We start from the raw sequence: 7,363 nt of genomic DNA on the forward strand, positions 1-7,363 counted from the left end.
TGTGATATTTTGTTATAACAGCCCTAATTGACTAAGACAAATGTGTTTTCCACATCCAAGCCAAACCCAATGGCAACCCAAACCTTTGGCTCTTTTAAAAATTAAAAAAGTAGTTATGAATAATTTCAAGCATACAACAAAATAAGAAAATAATTTTAGACACATATATAACATTAAAAATATTAATTAAAATTAAAATTAAAAATATTAATTTGTTACCTGATCATGTCACTTCTTCCTGTAAAAAAAGGTCTAAAATATTATAGATAGCTCTAAAGCACTATCCCCATTCCTTTCCCTCACTTTGTCCTGTTTTTCAAAGGAACTGATTTCCTGAATTTGAGAACAATTTTCAAGTATGTTGTGCTTTAGAACAATTCTCAAACTTTTGGTTTCAGGATACATTCACCTGCTTAAAATTTTTTGGGACCAAAAGAGCTATGAGCTGTGTTTATGTGGGTTGTAACTATTGATATTCTTATATTAGAAAGACATTTAAAATATTTATTTACTAATTCATTCACAAAACAATACTACCATTACATGTTTGTATAGTAGGATTTTAAGTAGAAATAACTATATATTTTAAAACAAACAATTTACTGAAGAATAGTATGGTTTTACTTTTTTTCAAATTTTTTTTTAACGTCTGGCTTAATAGAAGAGAGCTAGATTCTTGTATCAGCTGCTGCATTTATTTGTAGTGATATGTTGTTTTGGTTGACATGTATGGAGAAATCCAGCCTGATACGGATTTGTAATTGCAAAAGGGAAGATTATGTTAATAACCTTTTCATTTAATATTATTTGATACTACATCAAAATGTGGTAAGTGGTAGTTTCTTAAAGGTTAGTAGCAATGCAGAATCTGATAACATATCAATAGACATTTATCCCCTATGTCATTAAAATCCATTGGCTTCTTTTGCATTTTAAATTCATCTTTTATCCACGTGCAACTTTTTCACATAGTGCATTGGTCATTTAAAAAATGTTGGCTCACTGAGCTATGCAGATCTTCCAAATGTTGGCACATTTCATGTCTATATGAAATATATATCCATCACCATAATGGATAAATTTTCCAAAGGGGTGATATTTGCTTGATAGACCAAATATGTATTACTGGCAACAAATACTGTCAGTTTTTCTTACAGTGACAGGCTCACTTCATTTATTTTGTAGAAACAGCTGCCAAATACCAGTTCTAAATAACTATGGTTTATCAGTTATTATTACAAATAAAAATAATGTTCCATGAAGTGGCTGGCTGAGTTGAAATTCAAACAATCACTCAAGTACTTCTAACAATACAACCACTGTACTCTGAGATGCGGAAGTGCTCTATGTGTACTTGCCATTTTATTATACAAAAGATGTATAAAAAGATACACTAAAAGGTGAGATTTAATAATTTTACTGCTTTATCAAGGACATTTGTTTAGAATTTTATCTTTCTCTGCATCTATTGACATGTTCATTTTTTTCTTTTAATTTGACAATATAATAACATTTATGGATTAAAGGCATCAAATTATCTTTACATACCTTTGATATATTCTAATGGGTCTTTATGCAGTATTATTATTTTAAAATACTCTGCGGTGAGCCGAGACAGTGCCATTGCACTCCAGCCTGGGTAACAAGAGTGAAACTCCATCTCAAAAGAAAACAAAACAAACAAACAAAAAAAACAAAAAACTCTGTTGGATTCAATTTACTAGTATTTTCTTTGGGATACCTGACTTTTATTTTTAAGTGAAATTAGCTCCTGTACTTTTCTTTCTTATACTCTTTTTCTGCTTTGATATACAGGTGATAATTATGACATAAAACTATTTCGGAAGTTTCATTTCTTTTACTATTCTCTGCAAAGATTTTTTCTTTAACTGGATGATCCATAACTTGCTAAATGTTCGTTATAAATGGAGTTGTATTTGTGATCTATGTACATATTCATATATGTGAATATTTAAAACAATTGCTGAAATTGTACTAGTTATAGGACTATTTAATTTTTTTGTTTCTTCTTGAGTCAGCTTTGACAAGTCACAGTTTTTCAAGGATTTATTTTGTTGAAATGTTCAAAATTGTTGGCATGTAGATGTTGATGATATTCTCCCTTCATCATCCTAATATTGATGTTATCTTTAGTTTTTACCCCCATTCTTCCACTGTAATGTTTGCTTGTGTCTTTTCTTTCTTCAATCAATATCCCAGAGGTTTATTCACTTCATTTCTTTTAAGAACCAATCTTTGGCTTTTAAAATCTTCTTCATTATATTTTTGGTTTATATTTTATTAAGTTCTATTCCCAATTTATTTATTAAAATATCTCCTTTCTTCTATGTTCTCTGGGCTTCCTAAATTGTTCATTTGTTCCAGAATCCTCCCCTTCTACTGGCCCTACTACCACTGCTACTTTTGAATATCCATTGATGTTTGAGAGTTTTGTTTTGAGGGGTGAATGGAATTCTTGCATGAGGAAGAGAAGGAAGGTGAGGCAAAATAAAATAATAGGATAGGATGGTCTTTCCAAGGACAAGGCCTGGCTTCCTACAGAGAAAAGGCATGCTGCAGGAAAAGGTACGAGAGTGTTGCTTTGAGGCTCGAAAGATAAAATCAATCCAACCCAGAGCACAAGAGGAATCTCGTTGGCATTTCTGCATGAACCATATGGGCTGTGTCCAGAGTGACTGTATGTCAGCATTGAAGTGGTACATGTTGTACCTGTTAGAGCATCAGGAAAGGGGAAGCCTCACCCAGGGCATCTGTGGTAGGGGTAGTGCAAAATGTCTTCTCCAAAGAGCTTGAGGGTAGCAGGCTCCTTAGAGAAGCCAGACCTCTGGATCATAAGTGAATGGGTGCTGGAGAACATGAGAGAACTCCCTAGGCCATAACTGGGTATATATAGGTAAGCCTAGGTCTGTGGGCCTATGATCAAGCAGGTTTAAGTATTTGACCCCTAAAATTCTGGCAGTAGTGTTAGCATGACATTATTTATTGCCAAGGCTTGTGAGGTCTGGGAGGCCCTGGAATACATATTATGTCTTTTTTTTTTTTTTTTTTTTCAGAGTCTTGCTTTGCCATGCAGGCTGGAGTGTAATGGTATGATCTCAGCTCACTGCAACCTCTGCCTTTTGGGTTCAAGTGATTCTTCTGCCTCAGCCTCCTGAGTACCTGGGATTATAAGCATGTGTCACCATGCCCGGCTAAATTTTGTATTTTTAGCAGAGACAGCGTTTCAACATGTTGGTCAGGCTGGTCTCAAACTCCTGACCTCATACTCTGCCCACCTCGGCCTCCCAAAGTGTTGAGATTGCAGGTGTGAGCCACCGCACCCGGCCACATTGTGTCTTTTCTTTAGCACAGATGGAAATGCTCACTCTGAGCTGGAGCTGTACCCTGATTACTGTTGCATATCCCACAGCATAATGCCTTACATACGGTGAAGGATATTTCCGGTCTCCACTTCAATCCCCTTTCCAAAATTACCTTCATTTAAGCCTCTGAAAGGGTCTCCTTAGGAGTCTTCCCAGAGCTTGATGCATGTCCTTGTTCCTCAGGCTGTAGATGAAAGGGTTCATCATGGGTGTCACCACTGCATACATCACTGTGGCCACTGAATCTTTCATGGAGTAGGTTTGGAGGGGCTGCAGGTATACCATACCCAGAGTCCCATAGAAGAGGGATACCACAGCCAAATGGGAGGCACAGGTGGAGAAGGCTCTGTACTTCCCTGTGGCTGAGGGTATTTGGAGGATGGCTCTGACGATGCGGATGTAGGATGTGATCACGAACCCTAAGGGGACGAGGAAGATGAAGGAGCCCATGGCAATCAGTACTGTGTGGTTGACGTGGATGTCGGAACGTGCCAGCCGCAGCAGGACGTACATCTCACAGAAGAGGTAGTGGATCTTTTAGGATGCACAGAAGGTCACTCTGGTCATGAGGAGGGTATGGATGAGGCCATAGAGAACAGACAGCCCCCAACACAAGCAGAGGAGCAGGATACAGAGCCCAGGGCTCATGGCTGTGACATAGTGGAGGGGGCGGCAGATGGCCACACAGCGATCATCCACCATCACAGCCAGGATGAGGTTGTCCAGGGTCACCAGAGACCAGGAAGTAGAGCTGTGTCAGACACCCTGCATAGGAGATGGCTTTGTTCTGGGACTGGAGGTTCACCAGCAACTTGGGGATTGTGTTGGTGAGAAAGAAGAGGTCAGTGAAGGAGAGGTTGGCCAGGAAGAAGTACATAGGAGTGTGCAGGCGGGAATCAGAGCTGATGGCCAGGATGATGAGCACATTTCCCACCACCGTGACCAGGTACATGGACAGGAACATCCAAAACAGGATCTGCTGCTGCTCAGGACTGTCCAAGATTCCCAGGAGAAGGAACTCTGAACCCTCACTGTGGTTGCCTCCATCCATTTCCCCAACTCTCTGCAACATTGGCACCAACAGGTGTTTACAAGGTGCCCTCAATTGTAGAATGACATGAAGATAAACTATTTTCTTAGCACTAAAAATAGACTAAATTTTATAATTTGTTTAGGTAGGCAACAAAGTAATAACAGGCACAAAAACTGAATGCGGAAAATCTCTGTGTGACTTAATTATTCCAGCAACTTCTAATCTGGCATCCTCAGTATTATAGAAATAATATCGATGACTTATTTTCAATCCTATCATCTTACTATACTCTTGAAGTGTTTAAAGATTAGTATGTTGGCTGGGCATGGAGGCTCACTCCCGTAATTCCAGCACTTTGGGAGGCTGAGGCGGGTGCATCACGAGGTCAGGAGATCAAGACCATCCTGGCCAATATGGTGAAACCCCGTCTCTATTAAAAATACAAAAATTAGGTGGGCATGGTGGTACACATCTGTAATCCCAGCTACTTGGGAGGCTGAGGCAAGAGAATTGCTTGAACCCAGGAGGCAGAGGTTGCAGTGAGCTGAGATCACACCATTGCACTCCAGCCTGGCAACTCCGTCTCAAAAAAAAGAACTGGGATCCATCATATGCAACATGGGGGCAGCATATATATTGGAAAGAAGGGGGGAAAATTATTTGCTTACATGATAGTCTATCTGGGAATCCTCAATTGATGAAATGTCATTGGAAATAAAAAGGGATGTTAGTAAAGTTACCAAACACAAAATGAATATACCCCAGACTAATGGTGCTCCCAGTAAGCCATATGGTGTAGCAATAAAGACTCTGCCCTCAGAATGCTTGAATGCAAATCCGAGTGCCGCCACCTACTAGCTGTGCAACCTCAGGCAGATTCCTTGAGCTCTTTAAGAACTGGGATCCTGGCCGGGCTGCAGTGGCTCACACCTATAATCCCAGCACTTTGGAAGGCTAAGGTGGGCAGATCCTGAGGTCAAGAGATTAAGAACATCCTGGCCACCATGGTGAAATCCTGTCTCTACTAAAAATAGAAAAATTAGCGGGTGTGGTGGCACGTGCCTGTAGTCCCAGCTACTTGGGAGGCCGAGGCAGGAGAATTGCTTGAACCTGGGAGGCGGAGGTTGCAAGTGAACCGAGATCACGCCACTGCACTCCAGCCTGGCGACAGAGCAAGACTCCATTTCAAAACAAAACAGACAAAAGAAGTGGGATCCTTCATGTGCAACATGGGGGTAGCAAGGATAAAATTCAGTAATAAGGTATTCAAATATTGCCCATTATTCCATATATTATATCTACATAAACAATTAGGTTAAAATATAATACAAAGCAATCCCGTTTACATTATCTACATATTATGATGTTAACAAGAATTGGGCAGGTCCTGCAGATTCTCCAGAGAGACATAAGCTACGCATTTCATAAATGGACAAAATTACCAAAAGGAATGCATACTCACTTGCATGAATCTGAAGCTTAACCTCTCAAAGTCTAGATCATAGGATTTTGGGGAAACAAAAGCTAACCTAAATTTCACCTAAAAGTAAGCCTGAAAATAAGCTAGGAAAATACTGAAAAAGAGTAACAAAGGAAGCCTGCTCTGCCAAATATCCAGACTCTAAAGAAGCATGGTGCTGACACGAGAGTGAGCAGATGGGTGGAACTGGATGGAGCGTCAGAAACAGAACCAAGTGCACGTGGGATGTGGTGGATTGTTATGGTAGTACTTAATTTTATTTGGTTTACTTATTTCATTTTTTTGAGACGGAGTTTTGCTCTTGTCAGGTTGGAGTCCAATGGCACGATCCTGGGGTAGGAACCTAACATGGGCCGGTGTGGCTGGAGCGACAGGAGAATGGAGAGACAGGAGGTTGTGTGGGCAAGCAGGGCCCAGATAATTTGCAGTCTTGTTAAGGCTTGAAAATTTTATTTTAAATGCAATAAAGAGCCTTAAAGGACTTTAAGCAGAAGACGGTGTGTGTGTGTGTGTGTGTGTGTTTTATTTATTGAGATGGAGTTTCTCTCTTGTTTCCCAGGCTGCAGTGCAGTGGCGTGATCTCGGCTCACTGCAACCTCTGCCTCCTGGGTTCAAGTGATTCTCCTGCCTCGGCCTCCCGAGTAGCTGGAACTACAGGCGCGTGCCACCGTGCCCTGCTAATTCTTGTGTCTGTAGTAGAGACAGGGTTTCGCCATGTTGGTCAGGCTGGTCTCGAACTCCTGACCTCAGGTGATCCGCCTGTCTCGGCCTCCCAAAGTGCTGGGATTACAGGCGTGAGCCACTGTGCCCGGCCAAGGGTATGTATATGTAGCAACTATCCTTCTGTTTGTATTTTACCACTAGTATTTTAATAATCAAGTAGGGCTACTGCATTTTTAAGCAGATGCTTTTCAAGTGTTTATCACAGTTAATAGCATTCCCAGTATGGAACCATACTTGCGTTCCTGGTATAAACAATTGAAATTGACTTCCTAATGTTTTATGTGTCTTTGTAGTTATACTGATAAATAATATTGGTCCACAACCTCTTCGTGCGTGGCAGGCTGATCTTACTCACTTTGCATTATCACACCTGCATTTATTTTGTGAGAGAAAATGCAATAACCATTGCAAAAAATACTGCAAGGAAATACACTTTTTGGAGCTAAACCACAAGTATTGGAAAAAGTATCTCTCAAAGAAGCAAGGGCAGTAGTTATAAGTTATACCGACAGTAATTAAAGATACTTAAGGCCAGGCGCAGTGCCTCTCATCTGTAATCGCAGGACTTTGGGAGGGCAAAGTGGGTGGATCATGAGGTCAGGAGTTCGAGACCAGCCTGGCCAACATGATGAAAACCTATCTCTACTAAAACTACAAAAATTAGCTGGGCATGGTGGTGCATGCCTGTAATCCCAGCTACGCAGGAAGCTGAGACAGGAGAGTCACTTGAATCCGGGAGGCGGA

At 40.6% G+C, this 7,363-nt stretch overlaps 1 pseudogene; it reads right to left on the reverse strand.

Moving 5' to 3' along the window:
- Positions 1-3,497: 3,497 nt before the first annotated feature.
- On the reverse strand, positions 3,498-4,482 carry LOC116544001 (annotated as a pseudogene).
- Positions 4,483-7,363: the final 2,881 nt, after the last annotated feature.

Source organism: Sapajus apella, unplaced genomic scaffold (genome assembly GCF_009761245.1).
Source record: "Sapajus apella isolate SASKATOON/1434 unplaced genomic scaffold, GSC_monkey_1.0 scaffold202, whole genome shotgun sequence".
NCBI classification, from domain to species: Eukaryota; Metazoa; Chordata; class Mammalia; order Primates; family Cebidae; genus Sapajus; species Sapajus apella.